We start from the raw sequence: 26,003 nt of genomic DNA on the forward strand, positions 1-26,003 counted from the left end.
GAATTAAGCTACATACAGGAATGTCTACATATCAACAAAGGGAGACTGTTTAATACAATAATGGCATCTTATGCCTATTTATCTAGGAGCAAGTCCAACTGAGAGCAACTGGACTCAGGATGCATCTACAATGCAGTTTGACACCACCTTACTGTCCTGGTTGAATGCTATGGAATCATGAGAGTTGTCGTTTTACAAGTTGTTTAGCATTTGCTGCCAAAACTACTGTTTCCTCACCAAACTGCAAATCCTAAGATTCCATAACATTGAACTACAACAGATAAAAAATTAATAATTCTACAGTGTAGGTGCATCCTCGGAAAAGACCTAAATAGGATTGTACAGATAATTCTTTGAATCATATTCTACAAAACTGATCTGTTGATTACTTTCTCTGAAATTTTGTGCTTCTAATTTCAGCTTCTGCGTGAACCACTCATTTCCAGGAGGGGTGGAGGATAAGCATAATTATTATTCTTTCTTCCAGGCCAGTCTCATAAAAGAATTTACCTATGAACAAAGCATTAGGGGTGAAAGGATATCTGTAGAAGAAGGTAACTTCAATCATTTGATTGCAAGAGCCCTGAGCCAACTGCATAATTCAGAAGATGAATCTCAAAAATGTCAAGAAATGATTTTTAAAAACTTTAAGAGGGTCAGGTGATTATACTCATTTCACTCTCCAGCTGAAAATGTGAGAAGATTGCTTAGTAGCATTGCGTATGTGATTGTAAAGAGGATTGATATGAACAACCTGGTAGTGAAACATTGGGGTGTTTACTCATCTATTTCTCTGGAAGTCTGTTCTATGCTAATTTTATTCTTGAATGTGTTATGCATAAAGAAGGCTAATTTGTTTTATAGTAACTATTCAAAGTGTTGGAAAGTGTATTCTTCAAAAAGAGAGATGAACAGACTGGGGAGTGCAAGTGAGCAGGAAGGAGGAGGGTAAGCAAGCAGGGTTGGGCGAGTTGGGAAGTGGGCAATAGCATGCATGCCAGGAGAAAGGATGCTGTGTCCCCCTTCTGGCACGCATGCCATAGGTTCCCCACCACTGGCTTAGAACAACATTGTAATGACAATTAGAAAATAAAAACAAATGATGACTTACAATAATTATTTATCAAGTCATAGTACCAGCAGTATATTAAACACTAATACATATATCCAAAAGAACCCATATTTCTCAGTACAATGTCACCTCTCTTCTATATTGGCTTGTAATTCCCATTATCCTCAGTCTGCATGGTGAATGATCAAAAGTTTTGATCATTCATTTGTCATTGAATTGTCATGACACAAATTGAGGGAATAATAATTAAAATGAAGAACAATTTTAACAAATATAAACATTAGTATTTTAATGGGAAGTGTGGGCCTGCTTTTGGCTGATGAGATAGAATTGTTGTTGTTGTTGTTGTTGTTGTTGTTGCTGTTGTTGTTTTGTGCTTTCAAATTGTTTCAGACTTAGGTTGACCCTGAGCAAGGGCCAGGTAAATGACCTTGGAGGGCCATATCCAGCCCTTGGGCCTTAGTTTGAGGACCCCTGCTGTAAAGTCTTGCCACCTATGGCACCCTAGCCCAGATAAGGCCTCATCCACAGGACACTATAATTCAGCTGGAAGTTGGTTTGAGGTTGGGCAGTCTACAAACCATTCACCCCTAATGTGACCTCCAATCTGCATCCAGCCATAAACTGCTTGTAAAAAACACTCATCAGAAATGTCGGATCAAGACATAAATTGTGCTAAAGTCAGTCACTGTACACACTGTTCACTTCTTTTCCCCAGTTTTCCCCAACTTTGTCCAGATAGCTTCTACTTTCCTAGGGCAAAATGCTGTGAAAAAAATAAAATGTTCTTTCTACTTTTGCCTATTCTTTTGTTTCAATTTAAGATCAATATGTCTTTCAAAAACTCATTCTGTCACGGAATGCCTTTTTTAACATGTATTTTACCACCATTAGTTAAATGCAGGTCAATGTGAGCTGCTCTAGATGTGAAAAATATAATACTTAAATGGGACCCGGGAGAGACTATTAATGGCCCATTATCATTACTACATAATATTATTCTCAAGCTGGATATATAACCCAGGGAAAATGAGACCCAAGGGCCTAAAAGACCACTCTGGGCTGTCGGTGTGACATTTATGCACTTTCGGCAGTGCCATTTGAAAATAAGCTTTCACTTACTTCATTAATTAAAGCCTACAACAGACTCTCACTTTTCAGGACAGGGAATATCCAACCAGCCCAGTATGATAGCAATTGAATATGGATGAAGTCCTGAACACAAACCCCACAGACACCCAACCAGTGTTTTATTCCAGCAGTGTTATTTCCTCTTTTGAAGTATTTCAATAATCAACCCTAGTCTGCTGAGACAATCTGCCAAGGTGCAGCTCTACTCAGACTTTTTAATAGTGTCTCTCCTCTTCTATCAGAAACAGCCTTCCTACATAACCGTTACCTTATGTCACCTAGTCGTTTGCATGTTCCAACTATCAGAAAATGAAAGAGTATTCTAGATGTAGACTTGTATCACACTAGGTAAACAAACCAGCCTTGAAGGGCATTCCTTTAAAACTTATACCAAAATATGGAGCATATTCACCACTTCTCCATGCAGTGGAGCCATCGGCTTCCTTCTCCAGGACTCCCTGCAGGCTGCATCTTATTCTCAAATGTATGTTTGCATTTTTCCCAAAAAACTGAGAGTGACCAGACTTTAGATTGGCAAGGGAACAATGTCAGAAACAGTATTCTCTCATCAAAACACAACCCTGTACTTTCCTTTAGAGAGGGGCTGCTGTAAACTGGGAGCTTCCAGGAATGGTGATGCTACTTTGTGGACAAATGCCAAAATCATTTTACCCCATCCTTCCCATAAAAGGTCTTTCAAGCCCATTTAAGATTGCATAGTTAAAGCTCCCCAATCCCACTTCCTATTCACACTACACAATTATAGCATTTTGATATCAGTTTTAACTGCCAAAATCCTAAGACAAAGTTTGGGGAGGGACTAGAGCTCCCTCACTAAACAATCTAAATACCCTTTTGAATACTGCAGATTCCATAGGTTACCACAAGAGTTAAAACTGAATCAGAGCACTATAATTGTGCAATGAGAAAGAACCCTAAATGACATGATTCCATTCCAAGGAATTTGGGGATTTGCAGCTTTGCAATACTGGGAATTCTCTGCCAGACAGGTGTAGGGCCTCTCCAAACAACAAGTCACAAGACTCTGTAATGTGCATGAATGACAGTTAAAGTGGTATCAAAGTGCTATAATTGTGCTTAGTAGACAGACCTCAGAATTCCAATCTAAAAGACACAACAAATAAAGAGGAAGGGAAAAGGAGAATGCTGAGATACCCACTCTTAAAGTTAAACTGGTAGTACATTTTGGATTGTTCATAACCATAAAGCAACCATTTTAATGGCCAAACATAATTTAACCCAACAATACAAAACAGTTGTTGGAAGACATTTACTGTTACACATACTCTTAACATAAATATATTTTCACAAACAAGGCTTTTTATCTTCATTGGTGCTATTTAATCAAGAGGTCTTCCAGGACTATATAATCTTTACTGTGTTTTCATCTAGACACAATCTTGTTAGCCTATTCACTCAAATTTTAATTAAAGGACAAAAGCTTGAAAAATTCCCTGGTGGTAATTCAGTCAGTCCTATGTTTCGGATATGAATGTGCAGCCCAGAAGGAATTCCAGTCCCATAGAAAATTAAAGCCTTTGTTTGAAAATGCATCTGCCTGTGAATGAAAAAAATACAAGATTGGCAATTAATAGCACTGAACTTTTCTAGTGAAGTTGGCAACGTTTTTTAAAAGCATAGCAGATACATTCCATGTGACTAAATATTTCCCAGTTAGATGCATAATACAGACAGAGTTCCACAGGGAACGTCCAGAAGTAGTTTTGTGTCGTATGCTGGGCTCCATGGGGCTCCATCTTTAAACTGTTTTTAAAGTGTGTAGAAATGGGAGGGGGGAATCCTGTGTCTGATGAGGTCCATAATATATTGTCAAAACATGAAAAGTATGATGTTACAGGCAGTATTATTAAGATACTTGTAACTGGTACTGTATGAATTCTCATAGTTCTAGTGACAAAGGAGCTGCACAGCATTTTAAAAAGGCAATTACTAACTGCCATAATGAGTGCCTTAGCGACTTCATTTGGTAAACGTATTTGTGCGGGTACCTATGCCTCTGAATGAAATGACTGAATCAAAATAAATGAACAAAATAAGCAAGGATTTAAGACAAATGAGCACCACCGATGCCACTAGGCCAGCCAACCACCACTTAATTAGCAACACAGAACTATTTCAGAACAGTATAAAAATAAGCAAAAAGAACACAGGTTTTAAAGAAAAGCTGCTTTTAAATAAGAGTGAATTAATAGATCAAGGTGCTTCCAACAGTGAAATCCAGAATCATTGGGAAGTAAATACTTTTGAATAATATTCCCAAGGTCACTGATGAAAGTGTAGGGAAAAGATCTCAACTCAACTCAACTAAAATAATAAAGAGACTCCATGCTTGAGCTCTTTTTCACACTCTTGCTTGTCCTTCTGACCCTTTCCTTCGTTTTAAAAAAGATAGTAGCACACATCCCTTCTGGGACACAGAAATCTCTAACAAAAAAATAGGATTTGGAGTTTCTCTGCTCAGCCAGAATCACACATCCCTACTTCAAACACAGCCAGATGGAGAGTCAAGAGGCCATTGTAGGATATTGATTATCTTTAAGCTCCATCTTTATTGTTTGACTCAAGTGCCATGATAGATTCCAATGGCTCCAGTGCCTTAAAGCTGATTAACTGGCTCTCTCTGAAGGGTGGCCTGTGGATATGTACTTATGGTGATTAGCATCACTGATATGAAAAAAGGATAGTACACTGCTAGCCAGGCCACTCTTTAAAAGAAACCTTTCCTTGTGTTGATTGTTCAGGCAAGAACTTTGCAGATTGGAAACACTGGCCTCTGCATTGTTGGTGCTTCCCCAACTGCAGAGACTGGAGACTACAATGTGGATCAATGGATTCAAATTGCAGAAGGCAAGAATCCACTTAAACATTAGAAAGAACTTCCTGATGATAGAAGTTGTGCAACAGTGGAATATGCTGCCTCAGATCATGGTGGAGTCTCCTTCTTTGGAGGTTTTAAAGCTTTGTGTATTCCTGCATGGTAAGGGGTTGGACTAAATGGCTGTTATAGTCTCTTCCAACTCTATGATTCTATGATTTTACAGAGTCAGAGGATTTATCCAGTTCCAAATGTTGTTTTCTGCACTCTAAATAAATAAATTAATAAATAAATAAATAATGTCCAGAATGTCCATTTTGGATTGTCTAGGGGTTTTTTGCCAGAATTTCCCAAACCACAAGAAACACGTTCTTTGACCAATGCATATACATATAATTCGGTTATGTTGCTGATTTTTTTTCCAAAAGAAAAAGAACATCTAGAGAGGTTCAAAAAATACTTTCCTCTCAAAAGGATTTACATCTGAGCAACCTAGCTCCACAGACAACTCACCAGACACCAAAAGACCCTAGAACAAGGTGCAGCAACACTGCCCTTCCTTACCTGAAATAACATATCCGCTTGCACTGAAAAAGCAGGTATGTTATTTCAGGTAAGGCAAAATTGAGCACAGTCTTCTCACACTATGGAATGATAGTTTTAATGTTGGAACTCAACCACATCCTGCACAAGTTTATAGTTTGTAGTCCTCAAGCAAGGACTTAGAAAGACAGATGAATTAGCTGGCAGTGAAAGCCCCCATTGTTCGCTTTGTCTGCCTGTCACTCTATTCTCTCCTCTTATCCCCTGCTTGTTAGAGAAACACATCTTTTTACACATGGAAAGTACCTGAGTCCTCCATTTTTTTCTTCTCCTATGAGCATGAAAAGAGACAAGAAGTCTCCAGAGAATTATAGTTAGGCTCTAACCTTCCTATATAGAAATGCAGTTCTTTGAATAGAGTCTTGTAACTTTTAAAGCTTGACACTTTTTCTTATTACTGAAGCTCATTTGCTTTACTGCTATGCTCAAGAAGCTTCTTATCTGCTAAACTGCTGCTATTGCTGTTGTTGCTGCTTTAGAATTAGACAGCTAAATTTTTATTGTATGAAGGGGCCCATGATACTTGAGCCAACCAAGGAAATTCTTTTCTCTCTGTGAAAGGTGTTACAAAGCTACAGTGACTCCAAGTTGGAGCTTGCCTGGGACAATTTTCATGTGCCACAATGATTAGATGCTGATAAATTGACTTGAAATTTACAAAAAGGAGGAAAGTGGCCAGGACTGCAGAAGAACTGAAGCAGGAGTCAGTGGCAAGTGTCATTGAGGAGGCAACTATTACTTTGAATGAAAGAAAAATAAGGCAAGAACAAACTCAGTCTCCAGCTTTTACCATCAACATGAGGAGTAACTCTACATCTGTAGCTTTGTCTCATTTTATTGGTGGCTCTGGACCTATTCAGTAGGTGCCCCCCCCCCCTCCAAAAAAAATCAAGGCAGTAGTCCTTCAGTGGACCAAAATCTTTCCTTTGAAAGAAGAACAAGGTAGGCCAAGCTGGGGCCAAGTGACCCCATTCTAGAAGTCCTTGCATCAAAGAAAGGGTATATTTACAGGCTTATTTTCCAAGTTCTCTGCATCTAATTAATCCTGCAAAAATGATATGTGGTCTTGACAATACTTCCACTAATTTGGAGTCCTAGATATTGGAAAGCAAATTCTAAATAAAACATAGCAATATTGCTTCTCCCAACCATATCCCAGTCTTAAATGAGCACGTTTCAAAGGTAAGGAGCACTAGTACCTACAGTTAATTTAAATTTTCGACCCTTATATAAACCACCTCACATCCACCAGTTAAAGAGTCTTGGGAATCTGGAGGAGAGAGATAAAGTCCTATCATAGATTTTTAAAACTGAAGAGGCCAATGTTAAATAAAGATAACGCTGAAGCAGTAATGTGCCCAAGGGAAATATAATGTAAGCAGTGCTGCTCATTGTTTTTATTAATGACTTAAGAAAAACACATTCATAATCAAATCCAACTAGCACAATTTGCTTATAGAAGGAGCAATATAAGAACTAATAGAGCACTGGGGTTTATATCAAAATCTCCATGGACTTATGAAAACCAAGGAAAGAGAAGAATAATATGACTAGAAAAGTCTATATAAACACAACTCAGGGAAAACAGACAGAAGGTATAAACTAATCTAGCAAGTTGTCATGATCCTTGCTCATAAATTGAGATAGATGACAGACCAGAACAATTCTATAAATGGTATTGTTGGAACCTAGACAGCCAGAGCCTCCTCTTAATTCTCATTGTTCTCAGGGCAAAACACTATGCCTGCAGATCTCTTTAGAAAGGTGGCTTCCCTTAAAGAGAAAAGGATAGTGGCTGATACCAGCATGGTATTTCCTGGATTCACATTAATTTGACAACTTGGCAACATATTCAAATTTTAGAGTTGTCATCCATTCCTCTGTATGTATCAATTTGCTCCTACACTTCTCCCATTTTCCCCTATTGTTGTGAATCAAAAAGAAATGCTTTACCATTGTAAACAAAGGCCAGTGTAAGGCTGAGGACCTGCAGCTAAGAGGACACCTTTGAATTTGAGCCTCTAGTCAATTCCATATGTTTGCTATTTTCACTTTTGATTCTACATAATGAGGATCTACACAGACAATTTATTTTAGGATGAATGAGACTAATCTGAAATTGATGTGTAAGGAATATACACATATGGAAGAACAAGCCACAATTTATTTAATGAAAGCAAGAGGTTCTATGACTAAGGAGTGAGGCAAAAGATGAAAAAAGAAGGAACCCTTCTTTATAACAGGAACTTTATTTTATACTTATTTATTTATTTATTTATTTATGCAATGCTTTTGACATGAAATAAAAAAGAACAGGAACTCAGAAAGAGATGGAAATACTCACAAGATGTAAAGAAGGGGTCCTGAGAAGATTATGGGGAAGTCTTCATTGGGATGGATGAACAAGCTGGCAAGAGTTCAATCCAAATGAAATAGAAGAAATAATGTTTGGTTGAAATCAAGTTATGATATTTGGGTAGCGATAGTAGACAACAAGAACTGGATATAGATGTGATTTCGAAAAGGATTTTATCAGATAAAATTAGATAGAAACACTGAAATTCAAATATAAGGGAAATTTTAGAGCAACAAGGTAGTTTAAAGTCAGAATGGACTTAGGGCACATCCAGAAAGTCCTTTAAAAGCAGGAGCTCCTGATTTTTCAACCGGGGCGTCCAAACGATGGCCCCACGTAAAAATGAATTCATTCACCACAAAGCAGGAAAACCCTGCTTTGTAGCGAATTAATTTGATAGCAGGTTTGATCCATGCCTTCTTGCAAAGTGTGGGTTGAACCCACTATGGCAGCTGTCTGGACTGCCAGCTCAGAAGTCCTGGAGTTCTAAGGGAGCAGTCCAGACAAAAGTCTTACATTTTTCCAGGTTAAATCAGCCCGGAAAATGACAAGGACACCAACCTCCTCCCTAGGAATGATGTACCAGGAGAAGGGGGCAGGAGCAATTTTCGTTCTCCCTCTCCCCCTTCTCCTGTGTGTCATTCCTAACCACCAGGAGAGGGCCAGCAGCAGGGAAATGTCAGCCCCCTAAGTTATTTTCTCTTTAAAAGGTTTTTAAAGGTTTTTGGGAAGGGGTTAGGGTGTCTGGGTGTTCTCCCAGAAGGTTCCGCAAGTGCATCTGGACACCCAGCACTGAAAGCCTGTGCTTTTGGGCTGGTGTGGGGACAGAAGGCTGTTCTAACATGGATTTTTTTAAACCCAGGTTGGTGCGGACTTCTTCTCTGTCTGGAATCGCTCTAGTGATGCTACATAAAATGTAAGAGATGTACAGTTTTCATTGTTATGCATTAATACCACATACCACATACAAATCAAATATGATGTAACGGCTTACTGTATATGCCTGGTCAGAATATAGAATGAAAATGACTGGTTGATTGATTTATTGATATGAGAATATTTTTCATGTTGGAAAATATTTTTGGTTGTTGAGAAATAATGCAATAGGAAATGGGGAGGTGATTACTGTTGGGTTTTTATGTTGAGAAATTTTTTGAGAATTATGTCTTGAAATTAATAATGGAAGTAATCTTTCCTTTGTTCTGAAAAACTTTATCTATTATGCTTTATTTTTAATGACTTTTCATTCTCTTTTCTTTTTGTTATTTGCAGAATTTAATGTTCTTGAAAACTTTCAATAAACAATATTTTAAAAATCTCTAGACTCAAAGCCATATGGAAGTGTGTGGTGTACGTTTGACGGAACAGTTGTTAACACTTTTCTTTAGGCACCCATTTTCTTACTGTGTGCGACCTCATGTCACTGTGGCGGTAGTTCTTATAGCATTAGGAAACTCTATTGTGCTCAAATATGGAATGTGTCTGTAATGCAGACAGCTGACGCCAGCAACAATCTCATCAAAGCTAAATAATTATGCCTGGCCTTCTGTATTCAGTGCATGGTTCACACAACCATGAATGAGCTGTTACTATAGAAAGATCACAATCTAGCACAATGGGTAGGAGCACAATTAACCCCATTAAAATCAAAATTTAACAACACACATAGAGATCAAAAAGCCCATCATAATGTGTAACAAAGGAAATGAATATTTTTAAACCCCAACAGTTTTTGGTCATGGATTGTAAAACTGCAAGCAAGACTTTTAAAAATCTAAATAAAATCTTGCCTGTAGTACACCCATGAAAAATTCTGGGAAAGAAAACTTAATTTAAGGCCCTTCTACACAACCACACAACCCAGAATATCAAGATAAGCCACAATGTCTGCTTTGAACTGGATTATCTGAGTTCACACTTCCATATACTCCAGTTCAATGTTGATTTTATACAACTGTGCGGAAACAGTCTTAGGGCACTTTCAGACAGGACCTATATCCCAATATCTGATCCCAGGTTTTCCATTTATCCCAGATTATCTGGCAGTGTGGACTCATATAATTTGATTTTAAGCAGAAAACCTGGGATCGGATCCTGCGACATTAGGGTCTGCTGGAAGGGCCCTCAAATGACATTTTTCTCTTAAAGACTATTTTTCTCTTTCTTTTCTCACTTGCCTTAGGCAACCAGGTTGTCCTCCTTTACTTCCTTTTCCTTTTTCCCTTTATCCTTTAAAAGAAAATCAGGTTGTATTGATTTGTGATTGTGTTTCTGCCATTTGTGTGTGCATATACACTGTAGAATCAATGCAGTTTGGCATCTCTTTAAGTGCTATAGCTTATTGCTATGGGGTTGTGGGAATTGTAGTTTGATAAGGTACCATCACTGTTGGGCAGAGAAAACTAAGGCCTCTTCCGCACAGCTGTATAAAATCTGATTTTATCTCCTTTGAATTGGATTTATATGGAGTGTGGACTCAGAGCCCATCCAAACAGTATCTTTATCCCAGGAGCTCCACAGCAAGGTGGCTAGGCGCTGTTCCATGTAAACGCGGAAACAATCACTACAAAAGGCAAAAAAATTGTGAGATTTCCAGGTGCAGGAATATTGCAGTTTTGAGCCGAATATGCAGCTGTTCACATGCCTGTATGTCCCTGCACTCAGAAATCATCAGATTTTTTAAATCTAGGTTTGTTCTTGAGTTTTTGATGTTTGTTCCTGATGGGTTGGTTCCTAAAAAGAAGGTGACACTTCTTTTGTGTGCCAGAAACATCATGAAATGTGTGGAGGACACAGTTTCTCTGGCCAGGACAAAGTTATGACCCCCCCCGGTCAATGTTGTAGATTTTTTTCACAAGAAGAGCAATCAGGAACAGTCATGTATAACCCAGGAACAGTACCCTGTTGTTTGATGCCACAAGTACACAACCAAATCTGTTTTTTAGTAGCCAGGCTCTAAAAAGTATCAATAATGACAAAGTTCTGTTCCTGGCTTGAAAATGTGTGTTCCTGTTTGATTGTGCAGTGTTGGCTTGGGCAAAAGTAGTCCTACCTTGTAAATTTTGTTTGTGTGTCAGATGCTTCATGAAACACCTGGAGGGCACTATTTCCCTGACCAGGACAAAGAGTGGGACTTTTGCAGTGATTGACAGATCCAAATCTCTGCATATCCACATCTCAAGGTTTTTAAAAAATGCTGAAGATTCCGGCAGAAGTCCCGTGGCGGTCTTCTTGGGAGCCTCTAAATCTCACAAGGCATCAAGCCTGGACAACTGAGGCAGACATCCCAAGACCAACAGATCTGTATGTGGACTTTTTCTGAAGTCTCAGGATTTTTGCCCCTGTTTAAAACCCATGATTTAGTACTCTCTGGGAGCACCCTCAGATAACCCAGTTCAAAACAGATATTGTGGATGATCTGCCTTGATATTCTTGGTTGTATGGCTGTGTAGAAGGGCCCTATGGTTCTTGCAAACTACAACTCACCTGATTCCATACCATTGAGTCATGGCAGTTCACTTAAGACAAATCTTGGAGTAAAATTTGGTGAAATGAAAGAAACTGAATGCATCCAATAAAATTCACAGAAGAAACAAATGACATATCACGATATATTTAAAAGATTATATTTAAAAGGATAAAATCATTAGTGCATTGCCTATGGCCTGCACACACCTATTTTGAATCCGGATCAGGAATTCCTGAACCTGAAACTCTCAAAAAAATTGCTGGAAAAGGGAAAACATGTAAGCAAAGCCTGGAGGTGTGTTTGCAAGTATACTCTATACCATTGAGCTGTGTCAGTTAGATTATGCATATCTTACAAAGAGATTGTATAAAAATGCGTAGATAACATTTAACTTTCAAAAAATCTTTGAGTTATGAATAAACCATAACTCAGATTGACAGATTAGGGTAATCAAAGACCAAGAGTGAGAGAATCAAGGAATAGATCTGCTGCAAACAGCACAGTTCAGTCAAAATGTTCAAACTGAGAGCTAAGATAATCAAGCATTTTTATCTTTCTTCTGGCTTGAAATAACTAGCACCTCCCCAATGTTAGGGGTGGCTTTTTTCCATTAAGATGTTACATATGAGAAGGTCCGGCATTCCTGTGCTCCAAAAAATCCTCAGAATTTACAATCCCTGACCTCTTCCTTTTCCCATGCCACCATAGCACTTTTATTCCCGTGCTTTAACATTCTTTGACATTTGTATTTGGGAGAAGAAATTAAGTTTAATTGACATTTACCAGTGGTAATGTAGCTCAGCTTTTACAAGCAAATTGTGCCTCTAATGAGTAGGTTTTATCTTTTAAAGCTAAACCATGCGCCGTAAAGCAGCTAACGAACATGCCTGCACTGGGTGATAGGTGTTTGAACTATGAAAATTATAGGTTGGCTGAAAGACTGTTAAAATCTATGGCCTTGCACACAAATCACATGCACACATAAAAACGCAAATGGAAATCATAATAATTATAAATGGAGACTTATTTATTTATTTAAAACATTTTAACAGTATTGTTTCTACAGCTTAGGATGGCTTATAAGCAAGCAGAATTGGATCAAGTGGTGGAGAGCTTGTTGGAATTGTGTGGAATTGGGATGACAAATTTGTTAGGCATTTTGAGGAGCCACTTGCATATATTTATTCAGACTATGATGCCCACGTTTATGGTGAAGTCTGGGAAAGTATCCAGAGCACCACCTGAATTATTTTCAATTGCTACAGCTTGATGACATGGTTGAAATATTTGTATCAATACATCTCACTCTCCTGCACTCAAAGATATGTAAGTACTTGTACCCTGTTGCAAAAACAGATAGCAAATTGGGAAAAGGGTGCATAAGCATGCAGAACCTACACAGACTTCCTGGAGAAAACTAATGATCTGGGCTCCTTTCAGTCCACAGTTCCAGATAAAAAGAGACTCAGTGACCTGACTAACTACAGTAGAGTCTCGCTTATGCAGCATAAACAGGCTGGCAAAATGTTGGATAAGCGAAAATGTTGGATAATAAGGAGAGATGAAGGAAAATACTATCAAATATCAAATTACATTATGATTTTACAAATTAAGCACCAAAAGATCATGTTTTACAACAAATCAGCAGAAAAAGCAGTTCAATACACAGTGACGTTATGTGGTAATTACTGTATTTATGAATTTATAACCAAAACATCACAATGTATTGAAACAGCTGTGGATTCGGGCAGGAGGCAGATTGTGTTCGATAATAGAGAACATTGGATGAGTGAAGCTTGGATAATCAAGACTCTACCGTATTCCAGAAGAGACACAGGGAAAGCACAACCCTGTGGATTCCCTGAGTCTTTTCAGCTGCTTTTTACCCTGGTGATGGTATCCTATTGATTCAGCTATAAGGAGTAGGCATAGCAAGCATAATGCTTTAGTGGTTTAGCTTCATCCTGGAGTTCTGACTACAAACAATGGCATTAACACATTGCTGTTCAGTCCTATGGATTTTAGGGTTCCATTATATATACCCCATGCTTTAATATCTATAGCAGTGGTTCCTGGCCTTTTTTTTTTTTTTTGACCAGGGACCACTTGACCAGGGATCACTTTGACCAGGCACCACTCTCCAACATTAGTACCAAAAGGGTTACAAATCGGTTTTTGGTCAACTTTAGATTTGGTTTGGCTATTTGGGGTGCTGATTCAGAAAAATACATTGGATAGGCCACATCAGCTCTAGTTTCTGATACAGAACATATGCCATCCAGTGGTCACCTTCTGTTTGCCCACAAAAAATCATATTTAATTATCTAGAGCCGCAGACCTTATTTCAGGTCTCGTGGCCCATGGCACACAGGTTGGGAACCACTGATCTATAAGAAGCCACCCAGCAAGCTCACCAGGTATTCTGGAGTTTTGTGGTTGTTATCTGCCTTCAAGGCAACTTTGATTTATGGTGACTCTATGAATGAGAGAGCTCCGCATCACCGCATCCTTAAGAGGCCTGCTCAGATATTGCAGCTTCAGGACCTAACTGAGTATGACTACAGCAATGAAAATAATCGATGCTCAAAGATGGAAAGAACCAACTACTCAGTGCAAGAAGATTGGCTTATGAAGATGTGGGAACTAGTAGAAATGGACAAATTTACGGTGTAGGTTAAAGACAGATCTAATCAATTTCAAGAAAGGCTGGGACTTATTTATTATCTTTTTTCAGCAAAGATGAGTTCAAATCTCTATTTTAATTAGAAGAGGATGTATTAATGGTTTTTCTTCTTTTATTGGGCATGGAAAATTGAGAAAATAAAACCACCAGGCAGAGAGTGTAAAGCCCTTAGAGTAGGTACTGTAGATTAATGTTTAGTGGTGACAGGCTGGTGAACATAGTAGTAGTATGTTATATTAAATTAAGAAAATATATCTTTACTGCTCTTGATTTTTTATGGTTTATAGTCTTGCCTCTTTTTTTAAGTTTGATATTAGCTTTTCTGAATAAAAATTATTAATTAAAAATGCATACCTGGGCAATGCCAAGTACATAAGCTAGTACTATCCTAAAAATAAAAAAACAGGCCAAAATAAAGGATAGGAATCATATAGCCTTCCTAATGCTTTTGAATCCCACAAGCTATAACCAGAATAGCCAATGAAAATGTATGCAGATCAATCACATTTGGAGGACCACACAATGCCCTCACAGCTAGAGAAGACATATTTATTTAATGCAGTGGTTCCCAACGTTTGCTCCTCCAGGTGTTTTGGACTTCAACCCCCAGAAATCCCAGTCAGATCACCAGATGTTAGGAATTGTGAGAGCTGAAGTCCAAAACACCAGGAGAACCAAAGACTGGAAAACAATGCAGCGAAAATCTTTTTTTCACAGAAATTAAAATTGGTATTAAACAAACAGCTCTGTTTTTAAAATGCACATAGCTAAAGCATTTTAAGTGCAGACAGTCTCCAAGTTACAAACAAGATTCAGTAGGTTTGTTCTTAAGTTGAACTTGCATGTAAGTCGGAACAAGTACATTTATAATGTGTAGCACTCTCTATTGAATAAGACCCATCTGATACATGATTTAAGAATCAAACTCCTGCCTAAATAAAGCAGTAATTGTTTGCCAGTGATAACACAGTAGAAAAGGGGCCAATTGAACTTCCCACGAGAAAGCATTCTACTGCCTGGAACCAGTCACTGAGAAGACTCTTTTGCGTGTCTTTTCCAAACGTGCCAATGATGAGAAAGCTGTCCCCGACGATCTCAAAATTAGAGCAGAATCATATGGGAGCATATGGTGCCTAAGATAATATCCTAAGACCCAAAACATGAGGAGCCTTTAAAGACATGATCAGCACTTTGGATTCAACAGCAGCTTAAATGAGCTTACTTTAACTGATTTAGCAATTGATTGAAAGTTATTATTATTATTTATTTACATAGAAAAGCTCTGTTGAAGCACATGAAATGCCTATTTGATCTAGGACCCTATCTTCTAACTTGACCAGACATTTGCCAGAAGCCATGACTTCTTCCTATTCCTGTGGGCATTACTATCCAGCAATATAGAAAATTAAATAATCAGTTAAATAAATAAATGCAGAGGGATGGCACCATTTTTGCCAACAGTCCTAAATAGAAAACACTTTTGTTGTCAATTTCATGCTGGGACTTTGCTTCCAGGAATTTACAAGTTTTAGATTACAATATAATTGTTTCAACATGCTTTTTTGGCCTAATTTGCAGCTTTCCTTAGGAGCGGCTAGAAGCATAGTGTTCTCTTTTGTATACTTTAATAGTAATTCATCATGGCAAGTTCACAACAAGAAAGAAAAGCACGAAATTCCCACAGTGAACATACTCTTAAAATCGTTTGATTTACTTTTCTAGGAGAGGAACACTGAAACGCTGATTGCCGTAATAAGGCAAAACTAGTAGGAAGGCTTTGATTTCTCACTTTCTAAAGTCTGGAATGTGCCACTAGTTTCAAATGCTCAAAATCCTTGATTAGCAGAGTTTTATTTAATGCTGTATAATAATTGTATTTCACAAAAGACATTGTTTAAGAAAAATGGCTGAAATTAACTAATGCATATTATAAGTCCCTATATATTCCCTAGTTTAGTAAAGGTAAAGGTTTTCCCCTGACATTAAGTGCAGTCGTGTCTGACTCTGGGGATTGGTGCTCATCTCAATTTCTAAGCTGAATAGCTGGTATTGTCCATGCACACCTTCATGACTAGATAGAGTGCCGACATCTTCCTGCAGAAGCAGTACCTACTGATCTACTCACATTTGCATGTTTCTGAACTGCTGAGTTGGCAGAAGCTGGGGCTAATAGCGGGGAGCTCACACCACTCCTGGATTCAAACCTGCAACCTTTCGGTAAGCAAATTCAGCAGCTCAGTGGTTTAACCCACTATTGAAGGCTCCATTCCCTAGTTTAGGGGATAAATAATGAGTGAAAAATTGGCATTGGGAATTGGAGGATTTTCAGTCTTTATTTATTCCCTAGTTTAGGGATAAATAAAGACTGAAAGTCCCCCAAATCCCATTAATTGGACAACAGCCACTGCAAGTGATGGGGGCTTGTTCCCTGGCCAATCAAAAAGTAGCTAATTGACTGCTCCCATCCCCATCATGTAAGCAATCTCTGAGGTGAGGGGGAAATGCAAGAGAGACCCCTCTTTTAGCTGTGGCACTAGAAATCACTCACAAAAGGGGATAAGAACATCAGGCAACTGCTTCCATGTCTACAGAGAAAGACACCCCTGCTAACTGCAGCAACAGCTGTCTGCTGAGGACTGGGAGCAGGATAGACTGGAGACAGTATATTAGGTATACAGTATTAAGGTGGTTATACATTCATATCCACCTTGTTGAATTCCAACCAGTCTCTTTTTCTATGGAATATATTGCAATGTTCTGATTTTTGATAAAGAGAAATGAGAGGTTTGTTGCTGCTGTTTTTTGTTTGTTTGTTTTTTTGTTTTGGAGAAATTTCTCAGAATAGCTTTATCTCTTCTTACAAAATTTCAAATGGATTGTTCCCCGCAATGGAATGGAATATTTTGCATTGCTAATCCAGGACCTAAAGCTGCTTCAGGAAGAAGCTACCACCTGCAGCTCAGTCATTCACACCAGAAGCATGCTGATATAGCTCCATATTGCTATCACAACTGTCCATTGTAACTGCCCCTGGATCTACTGTGCACTTCTGCACCAAAGATGAAAATAAGTTGTTCCTCTCAGTCCCCTCACTGTACATCAATGTGTATGAGCAGATTGTGACAACAAGGAAGATAGCAAGAATGAGGACAGCAGGTTCAGAATAACAATAGTAGTAGTAGTAGTAGTAATACATTTTATTTGTTATCTGCCTCTCCTAATGACGCGGGATGCAGCACGACACAGTCAAAATACAACAACATAAAATATCTACAACAAAATGCATATGTCAAAACACAGCCCTACAAAATACACCAAAACTCATGGTATGAAGTTGACTGGGCAGGCCTACTGGAAGAGATGGGCCTTCAGCAGTATCTTAAATTCTGACAGCTCATTTATTTGTCAGATCTCTTCTTGCAGGTCATTGGGGCAGCCAATGAAAAGGTCCTCTGGGTAATGGTTGCCAATTGGGTTCTGGCTGGTTAGAATAAGTATCCCCCAGAGAGCCTCAGGGAACTAAGGGTGAATTATATGGGAGAAGGCAATCCTATAGGTAACCTGGATTCAAACAATAAAGACTTTAAAGGTTATAACCAACGTTGAACTTTACCTGGAAACTAATTGGCAACCAATGGAGTCACTTTAGTATGGGTGTGATATGCTTGCTCCTAAATGTTCCTGTAACCAATTTGGCTGACATTGTTTGAACTAATTGGAGTTTCTGAACTTGGTGCAAAGCTAGCCCAACATATAGTGCATTTTAAAAGTCAATTACAGAAAATTACCATTGTGTGCACTGCCATCTTTAGGTATCCTGACTCTAGGAAGAAGTGCATCTTCAGATTGGTAGTGAGACCTCAACTGGAATATGGGCCTTTTGTTAATGATGCTGACCTCTAACAATGTTCTGATCATTTTTGCCTTCATGGTGTTGTGTGTTTTCCTAGCCTAGAAATCAACTAAATATGGTTGTGGGACCACATATGGCAACAAGCTGGTGGATTTGTAGTCAAAGTTGGAGAAATAAGGTTGGAAGCTATTTGAGAAAGATGACCTCATCACAAAGGCCACCGGAATTGACACTGATGACAATTGTGGTGGTGCCCATCAGGGGGGCATGGGGAACCCATTACCCCACACACTGCATCGCCTGACTGACCCAAATCCCCATTTCATGGGGGAAAGGGTGAACCACCCAACTTCTGCCCCATTGTTCCTGGTGCAACATGGGAAGCCTCCTGTATTACTGCCATGTTGGCATACTCCACTTTGCTTTCCCTTAAAGCACGGAGCTCCGCCGGAAGTAGTTGTATGTTGTAGAATGGGAGCCAGTGGGCTCCTTGTTTAAAGGAAAGGCAAAGTGGAGCATGCTGCTGAATTCACCCCAATCTGATGAGGTCACGAGACAGAGTTGGAGTCAGAGTTGGTAGAAATGTACCAATTCCATCTAACTTCAAAATAAAAGCTTATCATATTAAATGCCATGTTTCCTTTCATAGGAATTTAGAAAAGAAGGTCTTGTTCAAAAACTTTAATCAAATAAATATCTTTTATGGTCTATCAATTTAAGTAGCCTGTTAATTCATGAAATTGTGATAGCCTTCTGCTACCACTTTACTATTATAAAGTAGTTATTCCTAACAGATGCACATTTGCCATTTACGAAAGCGTAAGTGTCAAAAGTTTGTGTACCAGTTCCACAGCCCTGCCTCCAAGGCTATTTTTGAAGCCATCAACCTCTTTAGATTGCACTGTCCTTTTTTAGCCCAAAAACGGGGAAATTGTTTCTCTTAGAGCCTGCAGCTTGTACTGTCTTTCCTGGAAATGTACATGTATGGAAATTTGTTACAATATATTGATCCCACAGCAACAAGAATGAAAAATGTGTGTTTCTGTTAATAACAGAGATGCAATGATTACATTTTCATCATTATGCCTAAGTGTTAAACCTCATACATATTCAACTTCTCTCCTTATAAATAAAAATTCCATGAAGATTGGCTTGAAGCACTCTACATAATTAACAAATTTTTCAAAAAGTCAAAAATCCTTCTGTTAATTGGGTAAATGTTATAATGAAAGCTAAGAAGGCTCTAGTGTGGGATTTACTTCTTGGTCTTCTGATAGCTAAGCTTACTAACATTTGTGTATGTGTGTGTGGCATTGACCAAATTATAACAATTTTTGAATTATTCTTAGAAGGTCACATTCAGCCAATGTTTATTTACATGTAGTAGCCTTTTGTGTATCAACAACAACAATACCTTTTCTGTTACTTCAATTGTGGAAACCACTCATCTTCACTAATTCGGATTACTGATCAGATTAGCCAGTGGGATTAACCTATGTGCCACTGTCCTTCCCTATTGAGAGGTAGTGTACTTTGCTAAGCCAAATACTCTCAGTTGTTATCTGCAGACTGAGCCAAGCCCCAAAACCTACTGCAAAGAGCTCAACCTTGAGACCCAGAAGAAAGGGGGAGGCAGGCTATATGGATGCCATACAATGTTTAGTTTGTTCAAAAAGAAAACAAAGAGACATAAAATGCTATACCTGACAGGCAGGAAGCTTGCAGACACAAGTTTTTATGACAGTGTAGACTGTTGACCACATAGGAGCATTAGAAGCTACAAAATAAGTGATCTGAATTTCATGCTTTCTACTCATCACCCAATTCTTTGGCTGCAAATGTTGGCTTCCTTGCTGATTAATGTATATACCTTTGAGTCATAACACCTGATAGTATATACCTTATAATCTTGCTATTTGGATGACTTAGGTCAGGGTGAAAAAAGCCAATGGCACACATTCGTGAAGGATGATATTCAATCCGACAACAACATATGGAAATGTATGAGCCGTAACCTCAAACTTGGCAGAGGGATTACTACAACAGCAACACAAGTATTTGTCTCAATTTTTGTCTGCCGAAGAACAACGCAGGAAAGGTTTCAAAGCAGACTCAGGGGAAATACTGGGGAAAAACAAAGCCATCAGAATCCTCAAATTATTATTCTGATCTTGATTCCAAGCAAGCTGGCAGAAGCCTTTAAGCATCACCATCAAGCATTTAAATGTCTATTTAAAAGGAGCAAATTTAACAAGCAGTGAAGCTTTCAGGATGCTGTTAACTGCATCCTAGTTGGTTTCAGAGGAAATGGTTTAATGGTTAGTTGTGTTTCTTTTGTTTCTTACACACATACTTTTCCTGTTAGGACTGTTTTGCTCCTTCTACTACTGGATCTTCCTCATTTGAAATTCCAGTTCAAGTCAGAGCTATGACCTCGCTCAGCATTGCAAGGATTTGCCTCTGGCCATAATTATCCCCACCTTTTTGCTCTCTCCACTTTGCTAAGCAACACTAGCTATAAATTATCATGGGTAGGTGGGAAGAAATCAACAGCATTTTTAAGGGTCAACAAAACAGGTTAGCAGTTTGTCCATTGACATTTCCCTCCTGGAAAAGTCAGGGCAGGAGGTCAAAAACATGGTTGACTAACAAGGCAGAATGCAGGGAAAAGGTTAGGCAGACAGTGACATCAGCTGTTAATAATGCAACGAAAAAAGCTTTTGGTGGACAAGTAATGGAAGGAAACCTTAGCAGGAAAGCTGAGAAGACACAAGGGTCATGCAAAAAGCAAAAAATTACTACTTAATTTTCAAGAGAAAGTGATTATCATTCAAAAGCTGTAGCCCTATTAGTTATATACAAGGCTAAGGTTCCATAGTTTATAGGGAACCCCTTTTATTCAGAGATGATCAGGATTTTAATATCACATTCCAAGTTCCATTGCTAAATCTCACAACTTTTTTTGTGGTCAGGCTTGCCCTGGACCACTAACAGTGTTGATAGATGTATTCCACAGTGTCTAGATTGGATCACATGTAGATCCGGCATTATGGTCCACACGTGCATGTAGAAGGGAATTTGAAGATTAGGGAAAGAGAGTTAGCAGGAAAGAGTTCAGACCTCTTTACATGGGTTTTTTTGGCCCTGTTTTTCCAGTTGTTGGCAGGGCCTGCTGAGCATCATCACATGAAGCTGGCTTGGCACTGTCCACATTCCTTCTGAAGTGAAGAAGTGCTTCCTTCTTCTTGACGCAAAGCTACCTCCACTTTCCTCTCCTTTTCCCCATATAAGGGGGAAAGGGTGACTGGGCAATGCACATTGTTACCCTTTCTCCCATCTGATGGGACAGGGACAGAGCTCCACAAGGCACCCTACATGCCTTGCCTTTCACCTGAGACTGTTGATGAAATGGCACAGCCCCAGGGGCTGTGTGGAGAGGTCCCAAGACATGGTGTACATAAGAAACCAGATAGTGGGTATGCCAAGATAAAACAATGATTGCTTGATGTGGTTTTTTAAAAAAATAATCCATTATTTTTATTATTTTTAAAGTAATGGCTTGCTTAGTCATTGACCAAGATCTGTTTCCGTTTCCAATCCTTGAAACTTAATAGCTAATTGATCATCCTGAGCAATGATGGTTCTGCAGAACTGATGAGCAAGTAATTGTGATGTGACTTAAGTCCACATAAGTATCTGTATGATGATATGGTTCCATTGCCATGATCATAAATGCCCATGCAACCCACCTTAAAAGGCAGTCAGCCATCTTTAGTAATGGAGTTCTGTAGCACTGCAGCATGATGTGATCATCCTCCTGCCAACAAGAAATACACGAGGAATAGACCTTTGGCTTCTTTTCCTTTTGTCTTATTCAAAGCAACAAAAATGTAACTATCAGCTTATTACCAGTCATGTTTGTTGATGTTTGTCCAGGGATCCTTGGCACAAGGCATAGTTGAGATCATAAAGTTGGATGGAAATATAACCCTGACAGGCTATTGCTGGGCTTTGGGGAGTTATTGCTGACCATTATTTGCAAACCACGTATAAAAATACATATGTCTTAAAAATCAGAATCAAGCAATGACTTGTTTCATGTTTCCTTGCCTATCAAAAGAAAATATTAAGTACCATGTAAGTACCACAACTGGCTCTAAAGAATTAAGTTGCCACTAATGGACTAGAGTACTACAACTATTGAAAAAGTGGATCTTTTACATTTCAAACCAAAATTGAATTTGTAGTGTTAGAAAATACTGATCTCCTAAAAAAGAAAAAAAAGAAAACAGTAACAGGACAACATCAAATGTCTACTCAGAAGAACCATTAATTCAATGGGGCTTGCTGCCAGGTAAGTGAATGTAGGAGTTCATTTTAAATGTTTGTTTTTAACTGAATCTGAGGTAAACTAGACTCCCTAGGTCTATTCTGGATAAAATATTGTGAAAGGAAGGGCTTTTTCTTTACCAGAATTATATTTGAGCCATACTTGCTCTCTAAAGGTGAAATCCTAAACCCACTTATTAGGAAGTAAATCTCATTGAACACAATGGGGCTGGAATATCATGCTTAAAACTGCAGAGCAAATATCTACAAAATAAATGCAATGTTTATTTTTCTAAGGGCTGCGAAACTCTCTCAGATTCAATTTCATCCAATTTCTCTGAATCCCACCTGCATTTTCTTCTCTGTCTTTTCATATCAAGACTATTTGTTTTCATCCCAGACTAAAATCAGTTCAATTTTTAATGCAGTGGTGCATGTATTCCAGCAATTTGTCTTATTTAAACCACTTTGGTTAAAGCAGGGTGATGGAGGTATTTCCAATGATATACTGTACATTTTAGTCCTTCGCATTTCAAAATATGCATGCTGTGCTGTGTGCACCTTTCAACTTGGAAAGATACTGTAAGCTTGGTAAATGTGTAAATGCTCAAGATGCTGTGTAGCTGCATTTTCTCATAACAAGTCCTGAGATGTGAAAATGCTACTTACACCAAAAATGCTATCCAATGACTATATTTCCCTTTTCAAATATCTGAAGAGATACCTGGAATGCCAATAAACTTGGGAAGTCTGACTTGGCCACGGTAGTCCACGCTCTGGTTACATCCCGCCTAGACTACTGCAACACTCTCTACGTGGGGTTGCTCTTGAAGACGACCCGGAAGTTTCAATTAGTCCAACGTGCGGCAGTCATGATTCTAACAGGAGCGGAGTGCAGGGAGCATACGACCCCCCTGTTGCGCCAGCTCCATTGGCTGCCAATCTGCTACCGAGCTCAATTCAAGGTGCTGGCACTGGCCTTTAAAGCCCTAAACGGTTCCGGCCCAAGATACCTATCTGACCGCATCTCGGCCTATGAACCCACCAGGACTTTGAGATCTTCCGGGGAGGCCCTGCTCTCGATCCCGCTGGCTTCTCAAGCACGGTTGGCGGGGATGAGAGATAGGGCCTTCTCGGTGGTGGCCCCTCGGCTGTGGAATGCCCTTCCTACGGACATTAGGCTGGCACCATCTCTCATGGCATTCCGAAAAAAGTTGAAAACCTGGATGTTTGTGCAGGCGTTCGAGTAATCTAGTGCAATATTGGTAATTGAACATAGGAATGGAGCAATGGACGACGAACCTGGACTACGCTTTGATGATGAGACGATTGGGCTGGTTATTGTAATAATTGTTTAGTGTGATTGCTTGTTGTTTATAAAGTGGATAATGTGTTAAGTGGTCAATTGTTATATGTGCATTGAATTATTGCTGTTTTTATTGTGTGTAAACTGCTGTGAGTCGCCTTTGGGCTGAGAACAGCAGTATATAAGCAAAGTAAATAAATAAATAAATAAAATAAACTCAGAATTCTGTTGGTGACCCTCAATCCATTTTCATTCTGCCATGTCCCTCTATGGATAGAATACCATCTATGGGTATGAGATCCATATGTCCCAAACATGTTTCATAGATACAAATACAGCCACATTTCTTGGCATTGACACTATAGATAAAAGCAGGGACATCACAAATACCTTTTCTTTAAGTAAAGATAAAGGTTTCCCCTAGACATTAAGTCTAGTCGAGTTTGACTCTGGGAAGTGGTGCTCATCTCCATGACTGCATGGAGCACCGTTATCTTCCTGCCAAAGCAGTACCTATTGATCTACTCACATTTGCAAGTTTTTGAACTGCTAGGTTGGCAGAAGCTGGGGCTAACAATGGGAGCACACTCCATCCATTGATTTGAGCCACCGACCTTCCGATCAGCAAGTCCTGTAGCTTAGTGGTTTAGCCTGCTGCACCACCACCACCCCAACCTTTGCTATATTTAATGCAAATTAAGGTGTATGACTGCAGTCAGTCCAAGCAGCAATTTTGTGTCCTGGGATTTCCTGAGGGTCACACAGATGAACAGAAATCCCCCCAAAGAAAAAGAAAAATTAAAAAAGAATATCAAATATCTACTTCTCAATTTTAAAAAGATGGGAATAAACATTAGAATGGGCACTGAAACCTATTGAATAGTTGGATTGCTTATCTCTAAACCTTCAAAAAAACAGTTTGTCTTCTTTTTTTTAACCCAAAGAAGGATGCTCTGGGGCCTATGAAGGTGCCAAGAACAAGTTTGGGCCCTGCAGGTTGCCCAAGGAGTACCCCATCCCTTACTTAAATCATCCTTTCCAATCACTTCAGCTAATGAAGAATGGTCTGGCAGTTCTCAAACGGCACATTCCTGTTTATTATTGAACTAAATTTAGAAGCTGTTCACCAAAGAAGTGAAATACTACCCATGCCAACCTGCTAAGATATTTTATTGTGCAATTTGCCCTTTTTATGCAGCATGATGAATATTTTAAAACATCAGAAACTGCATAACATAAACAAACCAGCAACAAAGTGGAAAGATGCTAATTATGCCTTCTGTCATTTATTGCTTCTGTGATTCCACTCGCACTACTAGATGTTGATTTAAAAATGTAAAAACACTCAACAACCACCATACTCAGTTCTGCACAACTGAAGACTTTAAGCTGTAAGTTCAAAATGTGATAGGGAAGGGTGGCTGAAGACAAATGGCAGAGAAATCTGCTTCACGTGGCAATAATCTATCAGGTGCCACAGTAAGGGCTATTGCAGGTAATGGAGAGCCTTGGTCCCCGTTCAGATCCTCCTAGCTGTATTTGCTTTAAGTCTCCATCTGGACTGTAGTAAAATGGAACTGGCACCAGCCATTGCTGAACCTATAGCAGCCTCAAGAATGATTGAAGGAAACCTGACAAGAGAACAAATGGCTTTGCAGCTAGTGCTGTTGCTACATGCGCTATCAGTCTGATCCCAGAATCACTCGAGTAAAAATGAACTTCCTTTCATCTGGGCACAAGGAAAAAGGAGAAAGGCCCTAGTGAAGAAATGATGGTGATGCTAATCAAAGTAATTTAGGGCTGGGAGAGAAGTAGGAGGAAAGTAGGAGTTCATCCAAAATAAATGTATATCAAATGAAGAGATTCACTCACTGTCACAAAGGAAAAGGCTCTATGTGTCTGCCTCTGTACATGTTTTTAGCCAAATCTGTGAGACTGAAAGAGACAAAACAAGAAAGAAGCAACAGAAGGACAGAGGTCCCTAAAGACTTTCTTTTTCCAGCCTGGAAGACTTTAGATTGTAGGCATTTACCTCATAATTGTGTGTATTCTCCATGGGTGGCAGGAGCCAAGCCTTGAGTAAGGTCTGCATCAGACAACTGACAGATTGTCTCTGCAAGAGAAGGAAATGATGGGTCTTATCAGAGATGTCCAGGCACTGAACAATTTCAATCTCCTCCTCCATGCCATCCTTCCACCTACCTCTGTCTGTCTTGAATGTGGCAGGGTGAGCCAGGGGTGGGTGAGCTGGAATAAGAAAAGAAAGAAGCTTAATACAAAGCTGTAGAAGGGGGAATCAGCCTTTCTGCCTTCGCAAGTGTGAGAAACACTCAAGAGAACGTTA

This window comes from Anolis sagrei, chromosome 5 (assembly GCF_037176765.1).
Source record: "Anolis sagrei isolate rAnoSag1 chromosome 5, rAnoSag1.mat, whole genome shotgun sequence".
Classification (NCBI taxonomy): Eukaryota; Metazoa; Chordata; class Lepidosauria; order Squamata; family Dactyloidae; genus Anolis; species Anolis sagrei.